General features: G+C 48.4%; 1 protein-coding gene and 1 long non-coding RNA gene across 5 annotated transcripts in view; one reads left to right on the forward strand and one right to left on the reverse strand.

Annotated features, from left to right (window-relative positions):
• The window catches only part of Gcnt4 (glucosaminyl (N-acetyl) transferase 4), a 29692-nt gene extending 7633 nt beyond the window's left edge, over nucleotides 1-22059 (reverse strand). The window contains exons 1-2 of one of the 4 annotated variants that reach the window (XM_050153804.1): nucleotides 21935-22059; nucleotides 6400-6515 (exon numbers count right to left, since the gene is read on the reverse strand). The gene's annotated coding sequence lies outside the window, so the exon portion shown is untranslated. The other 3 variants (XM_050153805.1, XM_050153807.1, XM_050153806.1) reach the window with 3 other exon arrangements.
• The window catches only part of LOC126508511 (uncharacterized), a 42708-nt gene continuing 40159 nt past the window's right edge, over nucleotides 21859-24407 (forward strand). Inside the window, exon 1 of the long non-coding RNA XR_007593856.1 lies at nucleotides 21859-21995. This is a non-coding gene — a long non-coding RNA (uncharacterized lncRNA). The remainder of the gene's footprint in view (nucleotides 21996-24407) is intronic.

Genomic DNA, 24407 nt, shown 5'->3' on the forward strand with positions numbered 1-24407 from the left:
AGAACTGAGGATTGAAAAGACGGCTCGGTGATTAAGCACATGGGCTGCTCTTCCAAAGGACCCAGGTTAGAGCCCCAGCATCCACATGGGAGCTCACAACCATCTGTGACTCTATGTCCAGAGGATTCAATATCCTCTTCTGGCCCCTGAGGGCACTTCACACACGTGGAGCACAGACATGCATATGGGAAAACACCCACGCAATAAAATAAAATAAAAGAATTTCATTCTTATAGAGCTTCTCAGGAGCTTACCAGATGAGAGAGAGAGAGAGAGAGAGAGAGAGAAGAAGAAGAAGAAGAAGAAGAAGAGGAGGAGGAGGAGGAGGAGGAGGAGGAGGAGGAGGAGGAGGAGGAGGAGAGGAGGGAGAGAGAGAAGAGACAGAGAAAGACAGAGAGAGAGAGAAAGACAGAGAGAGAGAGAGGGGGGGGGGAGGGAGAGAGAAGTGGTGGGTTTTAGGACGTCACGGAGTTTAGCTTGAGGACCCTGGGGAACTCAGTAACTAGCCAGGTCTAGCTAACCTCTCTGAAGGTCAGCTGTTTTTGCTCAGGACAGGATTTAGAAAGTCAGCCCTCCAGCCCCCAGGGTCTTAAACTGTGTGCTGCATATGGGGGCCCATAGCTGAGTATGGAGCTGAGTATGGAGTTCATGAAACATTTAGTAAAATAAAAGCCTTCCCTTGTTTTCCTGTAAGGCTTCTTCTTACCCATGACCAGCTTGCTTCACACATCTTGGAGCCTTTTCGGTTCTCTCATTAAACAGGATTCACTGCGTGTATCTATCTTAAAAGCTTGACTTCTATTTTGTAGTTCTGTGTATGCATGTGCACCTGTGTGGGGAAATGTGCGCTTGTGCAAGTGCCCACCGAGGCCCTAAGAGGGCCTTGGATCTCCTGGAGCTGGAGTTACTGGAGGTTGAGAGCCACCTGGCATGGGAGCTGGGAACTGAACTCAGGTCCTCTGCAAGGGCAGCATATGCCCTTAACCACGGAGCCATCTCACCAGCCCCCGGGCTTTTAAAAGCAGAATCTGTAAGGCCATTTTATGTGGACAATGTTAAGAACATGGCTGCCCTATTCCTGAACAAGGTAGGGGGTGGCAATGATACAAGGATGAGTGGCAAACATTCCTGAAGCCTAGACTCACAGTTACTGCCTTTTACCTGGGTTTGCAGCACTGAAGACGGAACTTAGAGCCCCATGTAAGCTAGGCCCGTTCCACTGCACCTCCAGCTTTTGCCTATCTTCTCAATCTACCTCTGAAGCTTCAATACAAGCTCAGTATTTTAAAGTCAGTGCCCCACAACCTCCAGCCCAAACTCTTTGTTAATTTAACAGCATTGCTGTGGAGGTGAACTTACTCAACGTGGTTCCGGATTTCTATAGGCGTAACTCAATCCCTTCAACAGACTTTATAATGAGGTGGTAACTGCCAATATCCATCTTTTTAAAGAAAAGAAACCGAGGCATACAAGACAAATAAAAAAAATACCCAAGAGCAGGGGCAGAAACCTCTCCTCCCACAGAGGGGCCTTTCCCATGATGGTGGTCGCAAAGCTTCTTTGGTCATGGCTGGGTAAGCAGGGATGTCCCTTTCTCAGGCTTTCTCCTTATGGCAAGTCTCCCCGACTCTAAACTCAGTTTTACTAATGTCTCAAATTAAAAAGATAAACCCCCAAAACAAAACAAAACAAAACCCCACATTGTCCAAGAACCAGATATGGAAAGTGTAGTGCTGGATCTTAGAGCCAGGAAGTCTTGGCACACACAACCCTATCACCTGGATATGAGGAGAAACGGTCTCCAGGTTTCCCACAATAGTTTAGCCCTTGGCTGATGTTCCCACTGGAAGTCTTGCATAACTGTCCTGAAGCAGAGACAAATGGATTCCACTCGTAAGACACTATACCTGTCTGAGCCGGAACCTGCCTGGAGAAGTAACCTTTGGGGACCTAGGTGGTGTCTCCTGAAGTCCCAGGCCCAGGCATCAGTGAGCTGATGCAGATCTTACCCAGTTTCCAGTCAGTAGGAGGACCCTTTAAAGGAAGAGGAGGGTGCTCACCCTAGGAGTCAGAGACGCCTGGCTCAGAGCTTGTCGCTATGCAGTTGGGGCTGTCTGAGAATTCCTGAGTGTTTTTTTCAGACTTTCTAGATGAAATCTCTCTCCAGGAAGAGAACATTCCCTCCACGCACACACCTTTGAATCTTTACACTTTGTTTTATTATGTGTCAGCTTGGAAAATAGGACATGAGAAGCTTGTTAACTTGGGAATGTCAGAATTTGTTTTTTTTTTCCTAGAGCCTTACAAAGTAGAGTCATCATTCATCACACAAGGACAGAAATATAAAAATGAGCACACTTTAAAAAAGGAACAAAAGTAAATAAAAACCCAGATCTCCTCCTAGACAGAGGGAATCCGGTGTGCAATGGCCGGATGAGCTAAGGTGCTACCCCGGCGTTTGATCTCAATGAGGCTATGATCCTCATCACCTCACTCATCACCTACCACAGAAAGTTCTGGACTGCGGCCCTCGGGTGGGAGGATGACTCAGCTCCAGCGTGTTTCTGCAATGCCCCCACAGTAACTCAGAGTTGTGCAAAGGAGCCGGAGGACAAGTTTCTCTCCGAGTTTACTTGCTCTTTGTTCTAGTCTAGAAAGAGCATGGCAAAGGCCAATACCTGTCCCAGTGTGGAGCAGGTAAATACGGTACCTATGCAAAACACAAGCACCTAAAAAACTCCAGGTACATGAAGACAGCCCTGGAAAGGCAAGATCTCATTCTCATTTCATTAAAACAAAACAAAACAAAAACCAACAACTCAGGAAGTCAGAGAAGCCAGTAGTAGGGAACAAAGCTTGCAGTGATCCATAACTTGGTGTGACATTCTGTGGACACCATTGGTGTAGGAGCACACTTTAACGTGTTGCTTTCATTGGTTAATCAATAAAGAAACTGCTTGGCCTGATAGGGCAGAACTTAGGTAGGTGGAGAAGGCAGAACTGAATTCTGGAAGAAAGAAAGCAGAGAGGGAGAACCGCCATAGAGATGCCAGGTCAGACATGCTAAATCTTTCCTGGTAAGCCACGACCTAGTGGTTATATACAGATTAAAAGAAATGGGTTAAATCAAGATGTGAGAGTTAGCCAATAAGAAGTTAAAGCTAATGGGCCAAGCAGTAATTTAATGAATACAGTTTCTGTGTGATTATTTCAGGTGTAAGCTAGCCGGGCGGCCAAAACACGGGGGCCCGCTCTCCCTACAACACACCATGTTCTTCCAGCCTGATTTTAAGATGTCCTCTGTGCTCCCCAGGCCCTTAAGGGCAGCTTCACTATACAGGCAGTCCTACCCTTTTCTTTCACCCACGATAGATACTATGCTTTTCAACAGGAACAAAAACATGCAATCATAGTATCTTTTTCTAGGTCTTTCCCACCAGTGCTTAGTTAACAAATGCACAGTTCCCAAAGAAACCCAAATGAAAAAATCTTAAGACTGAAAAGACTTTCAAGGTGACAGAGACTCCAGTCCTCCAAAGGTGGCTGCCCATCACAGACCCTCACTTCAGGGCTGGGATGCTGGGAACACGTTTTCTCCACTACACATGTGGCTTAGTTTGCTCCCACTGCTATGACAAAATACCATAAATTGGGAGTTTACCAACAACTGAAACTTATTTCTCATGGTCCTGGAAGTTGGGAAGCTAAGCTCAAAGTGCAGATCATATCTAGGGCTGGCTCACTCCAACTTTCAAGAGGATCCCTTATTACTGTGTTGCCCCATAGCAGAAGGCAGGAGGGCATAGGTGTGGGAGAGGTGAGACACTCCCTCACACCTCTGAGAAGTTCTCTAATTCCCTCCGTGACAGCTCAACCCATTGCATGATGAACCTCCTAGACATCTTCTATCACACCGGCAGTTAAGTTGTAACACGAATTTTAAGAGGACACATTCAGATTGTAGTGATTTGTGTTCAGCTAACCGTTGCTGGCCATCAAGGGACTCAACAGGGGGCAGGATCCCCAGTCCCTTATGTAGGCTCCTCATGGTGGCATCGAGCACGGTTTGGCTTGACCAGTCACTAAGATGGTCCTTACCAGACAACAAATATCTTCATACTGTCAGAGTCCATAAACACAAGCCTGTCCCTTCTTAATGGTCTTTGCAGAATGTCAGTGTTAATTGTAAGTACTTACTGGCAGATTGATGGGTTGGGCACTATCACTCTTCCTGCTTTTTCAGATGAGGAAATGAGTCACAGAAGATACACAACCTACTTTGGGTTACAGTGTGTAGAGGAGCCAGGCCTTTCAACCATGACCCAATTATTACAACCACAACCCAACCCTGCCCTTCCAGCCGCTCAGTGGTCTAGCGGAACTGGGACTAATAAATGGCTGATAATAAATGGTCTACTAAGTGTGCTCAGGAAATGCTAAACTATACAAAGTAGAACCTAGCTCAAGGACCGTCCCTGGTCTTCTCCTCAGGAAGAGTGTGATCCTGCCCAGCAGGCAGGGTGACCCTGTGTGGAGAAAGAAGCATGGTCTGTGTTGGGATAACTGTGACAATATTTTACATTAGAAACCTCCCCAGTTGTCTAAGAAACCACACTTAGAATTTCTGTCTCTGTGAAACATGTTTAATTGTCCAAAGTGTAGCTTGGGGCCACGAAACTGATGGGGGATTCCAGCTCAGGGCTAGTTTCCTTTGATGCATTAGCCAGAACCAGTCATGTGCTACTATTGAAGATATTTTGTTTATTAATCTCTGAGAATTCATACTGGGAAGGCATATTAGTCCTATACTATAGGAGCCCTTGGTTCTCTTTCCCACTCTGACGGAGTCTCTCTAACCTAAGCCACATCAACTTTGCCTGCATGAAAAACAGCCTCCTACATGGATGGCTTCCTTGTTTCTTCTAGTCCATTCTTCACGAGAGGATAAGACACGCCCTGCAAGCACACTTGCTCCCTGTGTGCCAAACCCTTCACTGGGTTGCCATTTACCGTATAAAGCCAGAATTCCTTTCCTGTGCCTGCCTTTCTCTACAAGTTCAGTCTATTCTTTCTCTCTCTCATTGAGCTTTAGGTGACAACAGTCTTCTGAGACCTTCTAGAACCCCTGTCTCTTCATGGCCTCGGGACCGACCTGTGTGCTCGTTTCTTAATCTAGACCACCTTTCCCTGGACCCTAGCCTGCTAGGGTTCTCACATTGTAGAAAAACAAATATATCATTCCCTGGGGTTCTCTCTGATTACCTTTTTCAGTTCTCTCTCCAGCCTACCCACACTCATGAACTTTTTCCTGAGCCATCGCCACAGACAATACTCCATTTGCACTTGTTTGTAATCTGTCTTTAGACAGGAACACAAGTCTGTCCATCCATGTCGTCTCCCCCACCCCCCTGCTCCAGCACCAAACACATTCACCCTGGTACACTGCAGCTGATCAACAGGACAAAGCCCAAAGACCCAAATTCTAGTCTGGGCTTTCCTATCTAAAGCTTCCTCAAGTGACCCAGCAAGCTATTAATCACAGGTATGTTTTTATGCCCAAAGTGTTAAGCTATTAAGCAGGATAACAGGTTCTCTATTTTACACAGTTATTGTGAAAGTCCTATGATACAATGCATGCAAAAGCACTATAGGGAAAAGATGTTGGTCTGCAAACATCAGATTTTAGGCTCTCTGTAAGAAGAGTGGGTCTCCAGGGAAACCCAGAGCCAGTACTTAGTTCCCTTCTGTCTTCCTGAAGCAGCACGTTCATTGTCACCCCTGTCCCCGCTATCCTAAATGATTCTCCATTCTTTATTCTTCAGCAACATGTTTCTGCTGACAGGAATTTGAACTTAGGTTCAGAATTCTCCCTGGGGTTTCGCAGCGATGTAGACCCAGACCTGCCCCGACTGTGAGAGACAGGAGAGAGTAGCTCTAGTTCAGGTTTTGAGGTGGTTCCCCATTTCCTTTGAAACACTGGCTGCTGAGGGATTTCTTCCAAAGGCATCTAGGAGTGCACTGGAGCCCTCCCGAGCAGAGCCTCGGTGGTTCCAGCGCCCCATAGAGCGGTGCTGGCCATGTTCTATGTAGCAGAAGCTTTAGGTCTCTGCTCTCAGCCCCTCCCCACTCTTTTAGGGGTGACTCTCTGCAGAGGTTCTGTGTTGGCCTCGGTTTGGAAAAGTCATCCCTAAGGACCACATAACCAACAAAACCGTCCCTAGTCTTTTACAGCATTGTGAACACACAAAACACTCACAGACAGGGCCTTTGCAGTACCCTGTCGCAAGGATCACAGCCAGTGCCACTGTCTCAGCGTGGTTAACTAGGCTGTCTTCCAATGGGGCTCTTGCCAGGCGAGCTACCACCGACAGCTTTCTCACTATAAAATAGTTACGTTACCTGCAGAGTAACAAGAACAGAGGCCTCAGTGGAAATGCGGGACGTGAAAGTCATTCTCCACACTGCTTCTTTAGAGCACGATTCTCCTGCAGTGCCTCTTCCGGAGTCTTTCAGGTCTAGGGAGAGTCACAAGATGTGTAAGGTTACATGGGAAATGAGTAATTCATACCAAGATGTTTTGATCACACTGATAGCGGTCCCTTGAGGCTGTGGGATATCTGGGTCGTAGTAATGCAACAGAAAGGCATAGAAACCAGCTACTATTCTGTAGTTACAGCAACCTGGGGAGTCGACTTGGTTCTTGACTTCTCTTATATGATCTCAAGGTAAATAACAGAAGTAGTTCATGATCCAGCCAGCTAGGTCACCTCAATGCCAAGAGGTCCTAGCAGGAGTCAAAAATGCCAGAGGCTGTGAAGCCAATGAGATTTCCAGTTCAGAGCACTCCATGGCCCTTATCATGGAGTAAACTATTGAGTTTTTCCTCTAAAATTTTTTTTAAAAGGACAGATTCCCCGAATCTATATGCCCTCAAATGTTAAGATTATTGGGGGCTTGTGTGCCATGCCCTCCTGTCTGGCCACAAGGGACTGCAGAAGAGGAATGGATGGAGGTATTAAACCTTTACCCTTGAGTTCCTTCCTTCCTTCCTTCCTTCCTTCTTTCCTTCCTTCCTTCCTTCCTTCCTTCCTTCCTTCCTTCCTTCCTTCCTTCTTTCCTTCCTTCCTTCCTTTCTCCATCTCTGTCCATCTCATTTAGCTTAGGTACCAGAAAATCAAGCTGTGTTTGAAGTTTCATGTTTTAACCTTAAAATGTGGGTCAAGAATATTTTCAATTCCTTGTTCTATAAAGTAGAAAAATAGAATAAAAAAAGCATTAGTTGTGTGTGTGCGCGTGTGCACACGCATGTGCATTTTTGCATGTGCAGGCAAAGGCCAGGGCAGGAGGGCAGGTGTCTTCCTCCATGGCACTCTCTTTTACTGCCTGGATGCAGGATTTCTTTCTTTCTTTCTTTCTTTCTTTCTTTCTTTCTTTCTTTCTTTCTTTCTTTCTTTCTTTCTTTTTTTTGGATGCGGGATTTCTCACTGAGCTGGAAGCTCGCTACTTCAACTAGATTGATTGGTCACTGATCACTTGGAATCCAACTATCTCTGCCTCCCAGTGCTGGTTACAGGCACACACAGTCATGTCTGGCTTACTTGGTTTCCAAACGAATGTTGTCAAACTCAGGTCTTCATGTTTTTATACAGCACCTGCTTACCCATTGAGCCACCTCCCCAGCCCTTGTCTATTTTATTAAAATGAGCTTTATTGTGTTAGAAAGAAAAGAACTTCCCTCAGCTAATGTGTGCAGGTGTGATGCTTTCTCTCCCCTTATATCTCTGGAAGCATCTATTTTGGTGTCATAGAATCAATTCCCTACTTAAACAACATTTTAAAGCTCTTTGTTCATTCCTATTTTATGTGCATTGGAGCTTTGCCTGCATGCATGTCTGTGTGAGGGTCTCAAATCCTCTAGAACTGCAGTTACAGACGTTGTGCGCTGTCGTGTGGGTACTGGGAATCGAACCCGGATCTCCTGGAAGATCCCCCAGTGCTCTTAACCACTGAGCCGTCTCTCCAACCCCTCAACTCTATATTTTTTTCTCCTGGAATTAATTCCTCCAAAGCTCTGTAGCTCGCTGAAGACGTGTGAGTGACTGATTTCTGCATGTGCATTTATGCCCTGAAATAACAGCGTGGTGGGGAAAGCCCGGGACAAACAGATGTGAATCAGGGTATCTCCATCAGAAATGGCGGAGGCCCAGGCCTTGCCGCTAATGGCTGGCATGAACACACTCTATTTCAAATTAGAAGAGTTTGCCCGTTTGTTGTTGAGGTTCGGCCTAAACAGTGGGAATCAATGGACATTACTACTGCTTCTGTTCTAATCAAGTCAAGACCGTCTCGGCAGGGTGGCCCACATATGTAATTCTAGCACCCAGGCGTCTGAGGCAGCAGGATCACGAGTGAGAGGCCAGCCTAGGCTACACTGTGAGGTTCTCAAAATAAACACGCACACCACACACAGGCATTCGTGCACACATGTGTGCATGCACTGGTAAACACCACAGACACACCAACACACATGTGTACCCACATGCACATACACTCACAGGCACACACGGACATAGACACACACATACACATGTGCACACAGACAGAGATACATGTACACTTCTAGGCATGTGCACATACACGTATGCACATATAGAAAGAGAGACACACACAATACATGTGCACCAGGGAGGGGTACTTCTGTCATGACCGCACTGTTTAGTCAAAGATCTGTTGGCTCAGAAGATGCAAACTGCCTTGGAATCTTGTGTACACACAGAATACTGAGTTAAAACCCAGGAGCTCAACATTAAGTGGGAGAGATAGAAGAAGATCAGCAGTGGCTGAGTCGATATTGCCAAGACAGGAAATTCCAAAGCAGGGATTTTTAATCTTTGCCGAAGTCCAATCCAGAAAAGCCTGTGGTCACTGTGCAGCAGGCATCTCTGGCAAGGGTGCATTGGAACCACAGTTCCCACTCAGACAGCGGGCTGGAACACGCAGGTGGTGAGATGAACAGGGGCTTGCTTAGCTTACTAAATGTCTAAGCGAGCCTAAGCGAGCCTACACACTAGCTGCAGGAAGAGCAGAAATCAAGAGCCGGAGCCAGTTGTCTGATGGACAGATGTGCCAGAACAGAGGTGTGGTGACATCAGAAACAGCGAAGGTTAGGGGGGACTCTGGCAGCCTGCTGGTCACCTTCCAAACCCACCCTCCCTTTGGTCTCTCAGAGAGTCCCTCTGTGGCTGGTAACAGAAATGAGCAACTCTGAAGACTTTCTACCCACCTCCCATGTAGAAGAGCCAGGAATGGAAAGACTGTGAAAGCGGGGAGGTGTGGCTCTCTGTAGGAAGGAGGTCCAATTTCTGTCCTTTTCTGGCTTTCTGTTTTTCTGCCTGGAACCTAACATGAAGGCTAGAGCCATTTTTAAAGAGATGGTGCAAGCGTACAGACGTACAGATGAAGGACGGTTGGTCTCAGCCTACCACTCCTCAAGCCACCGAGCCAATAACAGCAAACACCCCCTGCTCTGAGCGTTTGTTAGATGAGAAAAGCAAGCCCTGACATATTTAGGCAACTTGCACTTTGAAGGATGAACACAGGAAAAGGGTAATGATGCGTCTTGCTCTCTCAAATAGCAAAATTAAATTTAAATCAGGTTGAAGTGAGTACTTGCTCAACAGCACAATTCTGTCCACAGTCAAGTGCAAAAATAAGTCTCAAACATGCTGAACTTCTCATCAGTCTAAATTTGGAGGTAGATGGAGGCTTTAGGTAAACATCTGAAGGATGGCAGCCAGCAAGATTTACCAAATTAACTTCATGCCAACGAGAGCTGCAGCTGACTGACTAGACTTCTCTGAGGCACCCTTCACCACATGGCAAGCTTGGTCTCCATGATCACCAGGCAAGGGAGCGGTCCACACAAAGTCCCAGCATCATCCTGTAGGGCTCCCTTCTTGAAAGGCTCTTCTCACACGGGGACTTTAGAGGCAGGTTTTCAATAAAAAGATGTCGGTACCATGTGACTCAAAACCATTCTGAGCAGTTCAGGCCACAGGTGTGCCCCTCACCCTGCCTTCTGGCTGTGTCTCCCTTTTTGCCACCAACTTGCCCCCTCCATCTGACCTTTGGGTACATCCTACAAGTTTGGACCTGGAAATCAATGGTTCTAAATTTGAGTCCCAAGTCTGTCACCAAGGAGATGTCATGACTAGATGGCCTCTCCCTCCTGGGCTAGGGAGGAGCAATAAGAGCTCTGGTTCCCATGGTGATGAGATGGTGAGTTGAGTTGACACCCTTGGTGTGCCGTGACAGGAAAACCAGATAGCTGATGGTTAGGTTAGGTTAAAGCATTTAAAGCAGCTGGTCCAGTGACCAGAATAGGGAGTCCTGCTCAGGGCGCCCTGCCCACTCCATACCCAGAAACTGTATTTGAGAGGTGACCACCATGGGCTCTACAGGCAGCTGAGGCCAAAGTCACAACAAAGGTTTCTATGCTTCTTGAGGTCCAGGGCTGTCAGATAGGGGTCCACAGCTGTATGTACAGCTATCTCTGCAAGCCCGAAAGTTTGAAAATACGTTTTTATAAAGTAATCATAGGGATCATGGGAAAGGCAGAATAGACAGGATTAAAACCCTGTTAAATAAAGACCCTGCCCCATGCTGCAACGTGTTTGGTGCCTTGGTTATAAGTCTACTATCATTGCTTCTTTCTCAATAATTCACGTGGTTATTCCTTCCTTTACTCTAAAACTTCCATTATTCTCTATTTATAAAGTAATTGAGGACCATAATGATCTTTTTTTTTTGGAGCTGGCTAGGTCATCTGCTACAGGCACTTGCTATCAAGCTGATGACCTAAGTTCAATACCCAGAATCTACATGACAGAAGGAGAGAAGTGACCGCCACAAACTGTGCTCTGGTCTCCACATGTGCGAACACACGCACACGCACGCACACGCACACATACACACACGCACACGCACACACACACATATGCACACACACATACACACACACGCGCACACACACACGCACATACACACACACACGCACATACACACACACGCACACACGCACATACACACACGCACACACACAGCACACTACATGTCATAATTTTAAAAAAGATATGCTTTCTAATTTTTTGGTGGTAAAATATAGAGAACACAAAATTGATCACTTTAACCATTTTAAAATGCTGATTTACATGTGAAAATTACATCTTTACATTAGAGACAGTTACTGCTGTTGATGGGGTTAAGCATGCAGCACCCATACACACAGGCATCAAGTATGATCGGGTGACTTTAGCCAGAGCACAGCTCTGCAGCAGCAAAGACTCCCGTGTGCTGTGCAGCCAATCAGCACTATCCGTTCCTGAACTGTGTTGTGTCCCTTCCCAGAGGGACTTCGTGCCTACTGGATACGAGCTCCCAGTTTTCCCGTATGCCCAGCCTAGGGGCACCATCCTCCCATTGTTTCTAGGACTTTGACCACTCAAGAATCCACACAACAGGTCGCATGCAGCATTTGGCCCAACATAATGTTTTCAAGATTCACCCATGTTGAAGCATGTGCCCAAACGTCTTCCCTTTGGATCCTGAATAATCCCCCACTGTAGGCCATGACATAGTTCGCTCATTCATTCCAGTCAGTACCTATTGGGCATGCTTCCATGTTGCTGTGAACATGGCTGCATGAATAATTTCAGGTACTGCCTTCTTAGAGTATACACCTATTCCTTGCTTTTCCTAAAGGAGCTTTTAATCAATTTTTGAGATACCATCTTACACCTGTCAGAATAGCTAAAATCAAAAACATCAATGATAGCCTTTGCTGGAGAGGATGTGGAGTAAGGGGAACACTCATCCATTGCTGTTGGGAATGCAGTCTTGTACAACCACTCTGGAAATCAGTGTGGCAGTTTCTCAGGAAATTCGGGATCAACCTACCCCAAGATCCAGCAATACCACTCTTGGGAATATACCCAAGAGATGCCCTATCACACTACAAAAGCATTTGTTCAACTATGTTCATAGCAGCATTGTTTGTAATAGCCAGAACCTGGAAAAAACCTAGATGCCCGTCAATGGAAGAATGGATGAAGAAAGTATGGAATATATACGCATTAGAGTACTACTCAACAGTTAAAAAAAAAAGACATTTTTTTTTTATTTTTATGCCATGCACTTTGACCACATTTACCCCTACCTCAGCCCCACTAAGATTAACCTCCACTTCCCCATTTGTCCAGTTTTGTGTCTTTTTTTTTTTTTAATCCAGGTCTCCTAAGTGCTGTTCACATATTTTTGGATATGTGGTTTTTCCATTGCAGTGTGGAAATTACCAGGGGCCACACCCCAAAAGAAAACTGACCCTCCCTCTCTTGGCAGCAATCAACTGCCCCATCATCTCATTGCCCGCCCACCCAAGGAACACGTCCTGTGTGCCAAACACACGGTCAGAGGCACTGTGTAGACACATCTGTTTGCTGTGCTGCCTTGAACTTGGAAATGGGAATGAGGTCCTGGACACACACACCCACGATAAAAGGGACATAAAACAAGCACATACGATGGGGGTGAAGTAGTTAATGAGGGCCATGTGCAAGCTGGAGAGCCGGGGAGCATCCCAGTCCAGTCCTGGTCTGGCTGGGAGACTGGACGTGCCCTGAAGAGTGGCTGGTATTGAGAAAGTCCAAGAGGCTGGAGTCTGGAATCAGCGGAGAATACAGCAGCAGAAGCTGCACTTGTTTAGGGGAGAGAGGAACGGATAGAGCCCTGCTCTGACCTGGGCCCCTTCATCTGGAAGGATCAAGGTGATGGCCACCCTGAAGATGTGCCATTGCCCCCCATGTCGGTCCTTTTTAAAGATGCATCCACTTTCACAGTTCAGATGACCTCCTCAGTTCAGTCAGTGGCTGACCGAGACCAAGCATCACAGATAGCAGAGACAAGTTTTACAGGCATGTTGGTAGATGGCATTTGGAAATGTCTCTCATGGGTATTTTTCTTGCCGTGGTGTTGACTTTCTTAGGATCCTTTCTCAGGCTCTCTCGTCCCATCCCACACTCTTCCTTCGGCTCTGCCAGCTCCTTATCATCTTGGCCGCATCCCCCGTGTTTTGTCTAGTCTTGGCAGCCTAAACCATGTCCGTCCTGTGTACCATCCCACATCTCTGTTCGGACCCATCTGCTGCAAGTCTCTGAATCTGGCAGTGGGGGGAGGCAGGATGGTGCCTGGGGAGAGCCAGGCCCTTAGTCTGCCAGGGTGGAATGTGGGGTGGATGCAGTCAGCCTAGTCTCTCGGCTGTGCCACCTCCATACAGGCAAGCAGAAGGAAGGAAGGCAGGGAAGCTTAGTGTGCTTTCTGTGCCATTGCCAAGGGTCTGCCATAGCTGCTTCCCCACTGCCCCCACCAGGAGCTGCTCAGTCCTGAATCCTCTCCATCTTGCAGACCACCAGGAGAAACGACAAGGCTTGCTGACCCCTGAAACAGATCTAAGCTGTGGCTGTAATTCTGGGATGAATGGCTATGCCAAACCCTTCTAACCAGAGAACAGGGCTGCTTTCTCAAAACAGGCCATGGGCACAGAGCAAGGCCCCCTGCTACCCCCGTGCAGCACCAGAAAGGGTTAGCCTTAAAGAGTGTGTTAGCTGCAATCTGTTTTCGACCTTCAGAACACACTGCAGAGAGTCCTAGGCTTTAATGAGCAGCTCAGTCCATCAGGAGTTAGACCCTTAGTGACTCACGCTGCACTGCACAGACAGCCAATCCCATGGAGAGATAACCCACACTAGAAAGCAAAATAATGACACATCCAGATATGAGCCCCACACAGACGTCCACCTGATAAGCCTCAGGGCACAGTCACGTTGAAACACTGCTTCAATAGAATCCACGTATAACTGTAGTCCCTAGGATGCCTTTGTGTAGAGAGTATCTCTCTACTGTCTTGCTCGCTATAGTTACGCCAGAGTGTATCTAATAAATTCTATTCCTGTCTTTGTTTTGCCTTGTCTTGAATTCTTTCACCACCCACACATCATTGGCCTGTCACCAAAGTCCCCACACAGCATAACCCATTCAAGATACCAGACAGGCTGATGGGACAAGCCTAAGTGCAATTAGGAGATCTCGGTCAAAGGGACGACCACATTTAACTTCCCTTTCTAGATTAGAAGAAAAAGGTAAAACCTGGAGAGCAGAGAGGATTGCCAAGTACAAGAAATAGAAGTTAAGAGCAGTCATGTTTAGGACACAATACGCCACCGTCAAATGTCAGTCTTTTGGGACCTAATGCACTTGACAGTCAGAGGGGCAAGATTTATTTAGCCTTCATACTCTTAAAAGCAGGAGGCAAAGGGACTGAAGAGATGGGCAGTGGTTAAAAGCACTGACTGCTCTTGCAGGGGACCCTGGTCAGGTTCCCAGCATCTCTAGAGCAGTTCCAGGGATCTGGCACCCTCTTCAGGCCTCTGTGGGCATCAGGCAGGCATGTGGTATACAGCGAGAGCATCCATAACATAAAATAAGAACAACTACATTTTTTTAAGTTTAGGAGACAAAGTTCCCAACAAAATGAGCAAGTACCCCACTTCTTGTGGAAACCACGAAAAGCCTGCTGTGCTCGCTCGTCCTCCACAGTGGACATTTTCCTACTCCACCCACCACCTGAGGCCAACTCTCTCGCCTTCGTCCTGTTCTCACAGCTGGAAACAGTCTGTCAGTTTTTCCTCTCCGCTCTTCCTTTCCTTATGGGATCTCCCTTGCCACATAAGACTCCTATTGCCCTTTCCTTTCGAGACCTATTTGTGCCTCCCACACACGCACAAACACACAATGACCCACTCCATTTCTCTATACCTAACACCTGTGATTCTATGGGTTCCGGCTTGTTTATCATTGACTTAACAGCTAATATCCACACCTAGGCAAATACTTAACGTATTTGTGCTTCCGTATCTGAAATACACGAGAGAATGGACAGTTACAGACGTGTGGGTGGGGGCTGGAAGAGTTGGGCAAAGTTGGAGGGGAAAGGGGGAATGAAATGGGATCATGAAAAAGAACACTTGTGTCCAATTAACTCTTTCCTCTACAAATTAAATGAAACTGAAAAAAAAAAAAGACTCCTATTGCAAGCACCCATACGCTACTGATCATGCAACAGGGATTCAATCTTTTTTTTTGTTTTGTTTTGTTTTTCGAGACAGGGTTTCTCTGTAGCTTTGGTGCCCGTCCGGGAACTAGCTCATGTAGACCTTATGACCTGGCCTCGAACTCCCAGAGATCCGCCTGTCTCTGCCTCCCGAGTGCTGGGATTAAAGGCGCCCGGCCAGGGATTCAATCTTAAGGCCTGCAAATAGCCTAAGAGAACAGAAGCGACAAGCCTGACTCCTGCACAGGGGAGATTTACTTCAAATACTAGAAAACTCCATCACCACCAGGTACTTTTTTTTTTTTTTTTGTCTGTTTTGTCTTCTCATCCCAGAGGCAAGGAAAACCGTCACATCCCAAGAGGTTTAGCGGCAGCTGGGGTGGAGCTTACTGGCAGGGCATGAGTCCAGCACGCCCAAGACTGCATGTTCATCCCCAGCACACAAGACAAAAACAAACAAACCAGAAACAAGGGGTGGAGGTGGAAGCATCTTGGAAGGAAAACGGAAGCTTGGCTTTGGGGAGTCTAGATTTTGGTTTAAGTGGACGTTTTACTGCAAGCAAGGGGAGATTAGCGGGGGTAAGAACTTCATTACCACGGTGCAGAACTCCAGAGAGCCTGGCTAAATGCATTCCTGCTACACAGCTGTTCTGCTGTTTGCCTTTGGAAACTTTATCATTGTTTTTGAGAAAGGGTCTCTCTACAGTAGTCCTGGCTGCCCAGGAACTCACGACGCAGACCAGAGTGGCCTTGACTCCTGAGTGCTGGGACTAAAGGCGTGTACCACCACGCCCAGCCACCTTACGATCTTTAAAATGCGTTTTATCATCTAATTGTGTTCCTTTAAGGATCCTAGAGCGGCACAGTTTTACACTTCAAATCCTGGATCGTCTGAGACACCCGACTCAATCTAGACTCCAGCAGAGACACCGCGGCGATGCACGGAGGGGTTCTAAGGCACGAGTTTCACTTCCTGGATTCTCTTTCGCGCCCTGCAGATTCACCCTCCCCCATAGGCCCTAAGCCTATGTAGAGACACTAGCAAGAGAAGCAAGCCGCTCGCGCTGGCAGTTGCCCAGCAGTGTGACCAGGGGCTGGGTACCGGGATGGGGTTACATCAGCAGGGCGGACACAAAAGGAGGACTTTCAGAACAGCAGAGAGACTCAGAGGCAGCTACTGCCAGGACCGACCACAGCCGTTCTCATGCTGGTCCACAGGACTGCAAAAGAGGCCCTAGCTTTGTGTCTCATTAGTTGTGAGGAGGGCCACTCACAAAGACACTCACATGTCATTAATTCTTTGGCCTGGACCTCAGTGACCCAACTGGCAGAGGACACCGGCGTCAGGCGTGGTTTACAGGTCAGCTGATAGGTGTGAGACCCAGACGGTTTTGTGGCACCTGGATCTGGAATGATGAGATTTAAACGCAAGGAGTAAGGAAGGCATGGGCCCCAAACATCAGCTGCGCTCCCTCCACGGACCAGCGCTCACTGCAGGGGCATCCGTGGGCGGGCGGGTTGTTCTTTGTTTTGGCTGACTGCATTTGGCATGAGTCACTGTTCAGAATGAAGTTGCCAAAGGGGGAAGAGAAAAAGGTAGCAATACAAAACCGCCATTGCCCTGGATGGCTGAGAACCACAGGCTTGCAGAAGGCTGCCGCCCTAAGGGATCTGAGAAAGCATTCCTCAGGAGGTCGGACCTAGACACCAGGGAGGGACAGCCCACGCTGCTCCGTACTGTCCTGAGCAAATGACCCCAAGGAGTGGCTTTGTGTCTCTCCTTTCAGTCCTCGCCAAAGATGGTAAAGGAGGGACCCGAAAGAGCCTATCATGGAGCTGGCGACCCTCAGCAGGGAAACCGGAAGATGAAGAGCCAATGAGTAAAAAATCAAGAGAAACAAAAGCTGCTGGGAGAATCTAAAGAGCCCATGAAAACTGGCAGCTGGGCCAGTCACCTGCCGAGGTTCTCACACAGCCCCCCGGGCAGTCACAGAAGTCCTGCTCAGACCACACGGAAGCAGCTGGCACAGGTCGTGAGCACTGCTCCAACTAAAAGTATCTTTTGTTTTTCCGGCTGTTTATCAGGGTTTTCCTGTGTAGCCCTTGCTGTCCTGGAACTCAGTCTGTAGACGGAGCTGGCCTTGAACTCAGGGATCCCCCCCCCCCCTTCCCCGCCTCTGCCTCCCAATTGCTGGAGTGTTGGGATAAAAGGCGCATGCGGCGATATCCGGCACAATCCTCATACATTTGCATCTAAGATTATAAACTCTCTAACACTGAGAGTGCCCAGCAGAAATCCAGCCTTTCCCTTCCGACCACCTTAGGATTCCTTGTCAGCCCCGCCTCTTAAAACAGACCTGCTCTGTTTGTGCGGCACTGCCTGGCATTTTATATAACCCACTTTCCCTCTACGGTTTCCTATATTTTTTTCACTACATGCTCAGCAGAACAAGTTTCATAACATATTAAGGAGTGACCTGCTTTTACCAAATGATATCTGGCTTCCCCACTTCTGAAACCGTATATACAAACCTAATACTTCCCCCACCCTAAACCCACACTGAACCCAACACTCCTGTCTATTAGGACTGAACTACATTTAATTAAACTGCAGTTAGTTCCCAATTAATTTTATTTTTCCTCTTATCCCTGAAGTTTCAGACTTCAGAGCCTGCTAGGAAAATTACCAGCATATGGGAATGCATATCAAATGACATGCAAAGAGATGCGAATTAATACCAGGCGTAGATGACCTGTCTCACCTGCAGTGGATCCTGTTACCTTCCTCCTTCTTCTTCTTCTTCTTCTTCTTCTTCTTCTTCTTCTTCTTCTTCTTCTTCTTCTTCTTCTTCTTCTTCTCCTCCTCCTCCTCCTCCTCCTCTTCCTCCTCCTCCTCCTCCTTCTTCCTTCCTCTTCTTCCTCTTCCTCTCCTCCTCCTCCTTCTCCTCCTTCTTCCTTCCTCTTCTTCCTCTTCCTCTCCTCTCCTCCTTTTCTTCCTCCTCCTCCCCTCCTCCTCCTTCTTTTTGTACTCTAGACTATTCTTTAACTTTGTAACCCAGGTAGCCATGACTTCTCCTGCCTCAGCCTCCTGAGAACTGGAGCTACAGATAAGTGTACCGTGTCTGGCCTGGATTCTCTTCTTGCAGCTGTCTCCAGTCACATTCAGTATCTTGACGCTGACATGCTGGGGAGAGCACCATGGCTTGGAAACTGTCCAAAGGGACGCAGGCTTTAACTTGCCGCCTGTTGGTTCTGTGGCCTTTGTCATCTCAGAATTCTCTAGGTCTCTGATTATGTATTTGGAAATGATAGGTAAGACAGCACAGGAAGGAAGGACATTATCACCATATTCGAATCAGCAGCACAGGGCTTACCAAGTGCTTGCTGTATGCCAGCTACCACACGTGCGCGCGCGCGCGCGCGCGCACACACACACACACACACACTGTATACCAGCTACCACACACACACTGTATGCCAGCTACCGCACACACACGGCACACACTACATATGTGTGCTGTAAACATGAAATCCTTGCAAACAGTCCATGAGGAAGAACAGAACCCTTAGGTGTGGGGTCACTTCAGAGACCAGGACAAGGAGTCACAAAAGCCAGGAAACTTGAGCTAGGAAGCAAGCATGGGACTGACAGAGCCAAGAGACAAGCTGTCACAGCCTCACTCCAGGGACCTTGTCCCCAATCACAGTACAGCTGTGCTCTGCGATCACCCTCTGTATTTCTGCCATTATTAAACTTGGATGATCTACAATGTCAAACTGCAGTCACACTTGCTTCAAAACACTGTCTCTTTAAGGCACTGACTGTTGATAGAGTTTGATTGAACTACCATCACCATAAAACTTTTTTATTTTTACTTGATATTCCAAGAGTAATTCCCACTCTTCTGGGCACAATCTTCTTCCACTGGCTCTATATCATTCACATTTAAGTAGCTACAAAAAAGCCATTCCAGCCGGGTGGTGATGGTGGCGGCGTATGCCGTTAACCCCAGCACTTGGGAGGCAGGGGCAGGCGGATCTCTGTGAGTTCGAGGCCAGCCTGGTCTACAAGAGCTAGTTCCAGGACAGGCTCCAAAGCTACAGAGAAACCCTGTCTCAAAAAACCAAAATAAAAAAGTCATTCCTTGGCTTCCTTCTCACCTTGGAAGCAGGCAGCAGAGCTGGCCACCACCTCTCTAGATACTCTGCCCTCAGGATCCACTTTTCCACCTCCTAATCTCCACTCCTTCCTCTCCATACTTTATCCCAATTGTGAAGCAGCCATCTTGGAAAAACATCCAGATTCTGCTCTATTGGCCACAGGGGCTGCAGGGCTCCTTTCCAGCCTCCGGAGCTGCTCAGACTCAGCAAAACTGAATGTGTCCTCCTTCCTGGAACCTGCTCCCTTCCCGGTGCTCCCTGTTTCTGGAATAGCAGCACCCCAACTTAAGAACCCTTTCTGCACTCCACAGATGTCCTCCGTGACACGCCCCAGTCCACCCACCAAGTCATCACTACCTCAGTCCCTGCGCCATCTGAGCTCCAACAATTCTCCCACCTCAGCCTCCTGGAGGCTGGGCCTGGAGGCATCTCCACCTGGCCAGGTTTATGAGGAGACTCACAGGTGCGAAGCCTTTAGGAGATCCACCTACCCTATGTGGCTGGCCCCACATTCCACCAGATCTCAGCAGCTGCCGTCTCCACTGTCCCTTCCGGCTCTTGTGGGACTCTCCCAGCACAGATGGCTCCTGTTCTCTGCTCAGAGGATACACTGATCCCTTTACTTCCCCAATTACTGAGTTTCAACAGTTCCTACTCATCCTTAACCCACCTTCCATTCCCCAGTAAGGGGCCTGCACCCCCAAAAGATGAGCTGTGCCCATCTGTGCCCCACAGCAAGAGCCCAGCTCACAATAAGTGCACAAGACTTCGGTTTATCCAACTGACTTTATGACCCCAGTGTTGCTCAATTTTTTATTGTCTCAAGGCGGTGTTCCTGCCAGTCTAACAAAAATCTCTGAAGCTTATTCAGCTTAACTCACACAATGCAGGGCTAGTGATAAGCCCCAGGAAACCAGGACGTGCCCAACAACAGTGTGTCCTCAGGTCAGAGCTGAACAGACAGTGTCACATGGAGACTTCCCAGTTCCTTCTGCCTGGAGTATTTCCAGCCTGCCTAGGCCGACGGAACTTACTCACTATCGGGATAATTTCACCCCTTACCCTGCCCACCTCTGCGAAGTGCATAGCCAGTGTTTAGCGAGAAAACCTTGCCTCTCAAAGGAAACGGGGAGACTCCTTCCCAAGGGAACTCTCCTTCCAGCCTTCCCTGGGCCACACACTTCTTCAGCCATTTCTCTAGGAACACCAACAAGCCGTATCTAGCACCATCTGAATCCAGCCTCCCTCACAGATCTGGATACTCGTTAAGTGCAACACAGCCGGTTCTCCGCAATAACTCACTTTTAAAGACTACTTCCTCCAGCCACTATCAACGGGAGCTGCCAAAACAGACTATTAGTTTCTAGACTAGGCTTTTACGTGGCTTAATAAGTAACAAGGGCACATTGTATGCATATAAGATAAAAGGTGATTTCTATGTCTCTCAAAGCATGCAATAGACTCTAATTTTTTATTTCATCTTTCCTTAACCTTCTTGTTTATTGCTCTTAAGTTTTAAAAGTTAAAAAAGGCGTGGAGCATGTGCCCCCAAACTGGCATCACCCCTCCACTTGCCTGGCACAGGGACAAACACGTTAAGATTTCTTCCCAGCCTCTACCTGGAAGTTTGGCGGTTTCATTAGCACACCGTGCCCACCCTGGAGGCACGCCCACGCCCACGTCCTTCGCTCTGGAGTCCCTTCTCTCCGTCTGGGATTCCCCCAGAGGTTCCCAGGCCTCCAGCAAGACGCCTCCACTTTGCAAGGGGGGTACGATATCTGGCCCGCTCCGCAGTACGAAAACTTGACCTTAAAACGCGCAGAAGCTTGTCCCTGCAGAGGCCACGGATTGGGACACGCGACCTGAAACTTGACTCCCCCGGGACCTCTGTCCCCGCCACTCTAACGGAGAAGCCGCGCGAGGAGCTGGTCTCGGTGGCCAAAGCCCGGGAGGCTCCCACGCGGGAACTTTGCGGCGTCCTACTCCCGGCTACGGCTGCCGCGTGGGGCTGCGAAGCATCTGCTGGGCGCCCGCTGCAGCCGCCCTTGCCTGCTCCAGGGGGGACCCAACGGGCTCCGCCGCCAAGAAGCCTAAACCCAGCTAGTTCCGGATCGCGCCGCCCCCGCCCCATAGCGACAAAGTTTCCCACGAGGGAAAGTGAAAGTGGCAGGCAGGAGGGGTCGTCCCTGCCCCCACCCCAGCGCCCCTCGCTTGCCTGTGTGTCCAAGCCGACCCACCGGGGAGCGGGTGCCCGGGGCGGAGGTCCCCGCCACTGCGCCACCCCGGCGCTCCGAGCCCGGTTCTCCTCTGCCACGCGCGCTGTCCCGGAGTCGCTCTCCCCGGATCAGCGGGGCAGCGCGGAGGTCCCCGTGACGCCGGAGAAAGGAGGAGCGCCACCACCACGCTCCCGCAGAGGAAGCTCCGCGCTCTGCTCTCGGGGTCCCCGCGCAAGTTCCGTGGCGCGCACGCCGGCAAGTCGTGGCTCTTGGGCCCCGGTACCGGTTTTCTGCAGCTGCCCCGCCCGCTGGACACACACCAGATGCCGGAGGAACGGGATTGCTAAGTAATTTTGCCCAAAGTCGCCGAGAGGGCGGTGACAAATCAACTCACGTCTGCTACTCCGGGTTGTCCCCAGCACGCTGGGTTCCGGGCCGGCAGGAGTCTCCTAGATGTAAGTGGGCTCTGAGGGCGAGGCCAGCAATGGCCTGAGCTGCCTGGCGAGCGTTATCAGCAGCGTGGGAAGGTGGGGTCTTGCAGGATAATTAGAGTACAAAGTTGTGTTTTAATCAGTGCTTACATGCGGAGTATGCTTCCTCTTTCCCCTCCGGCGGACGTGAGGGTGGCAGGGGGTGATGCTGTATGGGGCTCACAGAATAACTGCATCAAAGAATGGTACACGCCCATTAAATCAGCGGGCAGCCTCTGGCTCTCAGGGGTCTTTGTAAGGGGTCCTGTGAGTATGCTCACTTTGTAAAGTCTTCTGCGTGGGGTGGGGGTGGAGGTGGGGGTATAGGATTGTTCCTAGAATCTGCCCTAGAGGGCAAGGAGTAACATAAGCAAGTCAGCCCCAACAGGTTTATTCTTTGCTCTGTTCCATGTTTTGAAACGGACTGAAAGCCTGCAGTATGCTCGGCAGGAGGAGAGGAGCTGAGCAGGACCTAGAATCTAGATCCAGTCAGTTCCAAAGAGTGCCCACATCAGCAGAGAGCCTCAGTTTCCCTACCTTGGCTTTAAAAAGTGTCCTGTGTTCAGTGTGCAAGTGTCTTCATGTTCATTTAAAGACTTACCGAGAGGCAAATAGGCCGGCTTTGCCTACCTCTCCTTCCTGGGGGGACCAGTACTTTCTGGGGAAGTCATTAAATTGGCTCCACAATTCATCTCCCCAATAATTCACCTTTTCCAAGCAGGCATCATCTGTGTGTAAGATTAAGGAGAAGAAAACCAAGGCTTCTAATCGTCCCCGGTTCTGTGCCCCGTTCTCAGCTTTAATGCAGTTTAACTAGATCGTCACGACCTTATGAAGGGGGAAGAACGGCTTTTACTCTGATTTTTCAGATGAGAAGTGGGGCTCAAGTAACGTGGGTGGGGGTGAGGGCGAGGGCGAGGGGTGGGGTTGGAGAGGCGAGAGCCAGAATGTAGACTTCGTGGTCTTTTGGGTGTGTGCCTTTAACCACAGAGGAACTCACACCAACAGGGCTGGAATTCATAAGAACCAGCAGCCATCCTCAGCCCCAGCTCAAACCACAGGAGCCTCCAGTGATCTCAGGCAAGGAAGGCATACTAGGAACACACACATGCCTGTTTTTATTACTTTGAACATATCAAAATGGAAGCCCATTTACTCCCTAGGTCTCCTAGCCCCAGATCTTTGACCAATCATTTTACTGTAATGCAAGTGGTTTCTATGATGCGCCCTTTATCTTTTATTTTTTACATTTATCTATTTGTTTGGGACAAAGAAGTCAGGAATCAGTTCCCTCCCCACACCATGCAGATCCTGGAGATGGACCTCAGGTTGTAAGACTTAGTGGCAAATGCCCCTCCCTGTGAACTATGTCAACAGCCCTTTGGTTCTAACTTCCTTTCTGTTGCGGTCATAAACACCATGAAAAAGCAACCTGGGGAAGAAAGGGTTTGTTTGGCTTATACATCCCCAACACACCCCATGGTTGAGGGAAGTAACAAACAGGAACCGTGGAGGAAAGCTGTTCATTGGTTGCTTCTATACTAAGGACAGTTAGCCTTCTTCTACAGCTTTTCCCAACCTGCCTAGGGATGGTACTGCCCAGAGTGGGCTGTGCCCTTCTGCATCAACTAGAATCAAGAAAGTGCTCTAAAGATATACCCACAGACCAATCCAATGGCAACATTTCTTCAACTGAGGCTCCTCTGTGGGTGTGCCAAGTTGACAATCAAAATTAGCCAGCAAGCCATTCAAAAATACCCTTAACTTCATCTTCCTAAACTTTGTTTTAGATTATTGTTATAAATTATTTGGATTATTATTATTTCTGCTAAGGTCACATCCAGTGTTATCTTTCTCTCCATCCATTTCTTTTAGTGACTTAAAAATCTTATTGCAAGCAGTCCACGCAGATCTGAAAGTAGGATGCCCAAGTGACCTCCAAGGAGTGTCCCTTTCACTTGTATGCGTCTTCTATGCAGCATCCTACAAATGAGGTGCCTTAACACTCCGCCAGTGTTTTATAGCAGGGCTGTGATTCCTCTGCAGGTTCTGGGTGGAGAATCCTCTGACTCCTCCTGGTGGCCAGGAATCCTTGCTGGCGCTTGGCTCCAAGCTGTAGCCCTTGGATTCTGCCACCACTGTACTCTGTCTGGCCTTCCTTCTAAGGTTTCTTCTGCTTCCAAATTCCTCTTTGATTTAAGAACAGCAGGCATTGGATTTGGAGGCGACTCTAATCCAATACGACCAGTGTTAACTGGATTAAATCTGTGCAGCTTCTCTTTGCAAGCGAGGGTCCATTCATGGGATTCAAGAGGACACAGATTTGGGGGAAACACTAACCTGGTACAATTCACAAAAGTCAGTTAATAATACAGTGTTTGAGCTGAGGATGCAAAG

This window comes from Alexandromys fortis, unplaced genomic scaffold (assembly GCF_014885135.2).
Source record: "Alexandromys fortis isolate MF-2015 unplaced genomic scaffold, M_Fortis_MF-2015_v1.1 scaffold_79, whole genome shotgun sequence".
NCBI classification, from domain to species: domain Eukaryota; kingdom Metazoa; phylum Chordata; class Mammalia; order Rodentia; family Cricetidae; genus Alexandromys; species Alexandromys fortis.